At 35.6% G+C, this 2,060-nt stretch overlaps 1 non-coding gene across 1 annotated transcript; it reads right to left on the bottom strand.

Annotated features, from left to right (window-relative positions):
* Positions 1 to 317: 317 nt before the first annotated feature.
* Positions 318 to 420, bottom strand: LOC150022259 (U6 spliceosomal RNA). The gene has a single exon (XR_016513517.1). It is a non-coding gene; the product is annotated as a U6 spliceosomal RNA (small nuclear RNA).
* Positions 421 to 2,060: the final 1,640 nt, after the last annotated feature.

Raw genomic sequence — 2,060 nt, 5'->3', positions numbered from 1 at the left:
AGATAGAGTTACATTCATTTGTTTCATTTACTTTCATTTTTAGAAATTTTTTAATTAAAAACGTTAAAGTTTTAAATTTTAAAAAATTAAAAAAATAAAATTTAGAAGTCAATTTACTTTGATAAATGGTTTGCATGATTCTAAATTCAAATCTGCAAAACAAAGTATATTCAAAGGAGTTTAGCAACTATATTTGCTCCCTCAAGCCTATTTCTTCCTCCATAGGGAACCATCTATGAACATTCTAGTTTTTAAGTATAGGAAAACATTTGTAATTTTCTCCTCTTCTTCTCTGGAGGTAAATGGCAGCATACTGTAATAATATAGAATACTTGATGAACTTGTGTGGCATTTTTGCAAAGGTGCCATGCTAATCTTCCTTGAATTGTTTTAATTTTGGTATTTCTGCTGCTGAAGCAAACACTAAGAGATTGAGATTTTACATGAATAACAGTTCAGAAGCTGGAAAATGCCCAAAGAGAGATGGCTTACTATGCATTCTAGAGATACACTGAAGACACCAGGTGTCTGCAGAGAGAGGAATTTGTCCAGGGTAGGACCAAAGGCATTGAAAAAAGGAAGTGAAAGGGTACCCACAGGCTGACGTCACACCTCAACCTAGGGCTTAGCTCTGACTCAGCTATGTCCTATTCCTGCCAATATTCTATTTTTCATAGAATGAATCAAAAAGGTGCTTTAATATTTTGGTTTTTTAATGAATTCTTTAGGCCTCTGAGTGTATAAACACAGAATCCTTTATAGGCACACCATTAAATATTTGTTTGAACGAACTCATGTCACAAATCAAAAAAAATGTTTCTTGGGTTCTCTAAGTTTGAATTTCACAATCCTAGAAAGAAGATATTCTAGAGGTCATTCTAATTTGTCCAAACTGACTAAAGCCTTAGTTAAAAGAGAATAACTATATAGTTATTGCTTACTCTGCACATTCTAAGCCCCTTATTTATTGAGCAAAAATGTATTGAATGACTGTGTTTAACTCTCCATGTTAGGTGATATACAAGAAATAAATATGAATCAGACCTCATTCCTGCCCTTGAGAATCTTAACAACTGTGCCATTTATTAACTTGTGACTTCTCAGCTTTGCTTCCTTATTCTAGAGCCCGACCTTGTAGGTATTTCTGCTTTGACAACTGGCAAAGTATTAGGCTTTGCCAATAGAGGGCGACGGAAGGCTAGACCAGGAGGAAAAGACTTGTACTGTTTTTTCACCTGGGACAGTGGATTGGTTTGCAGGAGATGACTGGTTATGTTCACTGCATGGCTCATGGTTCACCTGAGGCCCATGCCTGTGGATTGTACCTTCCTTCCATTAATTAATTAATTAATTTATTTATTTCTCTTTCTTTCTTCGGGCCTCTTTTTTTTTTTTTTTTAACTTTTTTCCTATTACCATTTATCATTTTTAACCCTTTTCCACCTTCAGCCACCCCCCTTCCCCTGCAATCAGCACAGTCAGCACACTGTTGTCCATACCCATGAGTTTTTTTAGTTTTTTTTTCTCAATCCCTCCACCCACCAACCCTAACACCCACCCCAGAGCTGTCATTCTGCTATTTATGAGTTTGTCTCTATTTTGCTTATTAGTTCAGTTCATTCATTAGATTCCACATATGAGTGAAATCATTTGGTACTTGTTTTTTACCAACTGGCTTATTTCACTTAGCATAATGCTCTCCAGGTCCACCCACGCTGAAGCAAAGGGTAAAACTTTCTTCTTTTTTATGGCTCAGTAGTACAGTAGTCCCTCTCTATATCGCAGCTCACTTATCACGGCCTCACTGTATCACGGGGTTTTTTTAAGTATGAAATTTTTTTTATTTATCGCGGATTTTTCGCTATATCATGGGATTTTGCGGTACTGTATACGTATGTTGTTTAAGTTACATAGGTTTAAGAGTGTAGAATATGTTTAAGAACATAAATAGTGTTTATTAAAGTGTGGGAAAGGTTAATAAGGCAGTGGGAAAGGTTAAGAAGGGACTGGGAATGGTTTATAAGTGTGTGGGGTTTATAAAGCCTTAAAATATATATAAA

Source organism: Furipterus horrens, unplaced genomic scaffold (assembly GCF_987537825.1).
Source record: "Furipterus horrens unplaced genomic scaffold, mFurHor1.1.pri manual_scaffold_1, whole genome shotgun sequence".
Taxonomy (NCBI): domain Eukaryota; kingdom Metazoa; phylum Chordata; class Mammalia; order Chiroptera; family Furipteridae; genus Furipterus; species Furipterus horrens.
The sequence above is the reverse complement of the archived record's forward strand: the minus strand, read 5'-3'. Positions and strand labels throughout refer to the sequence as shown.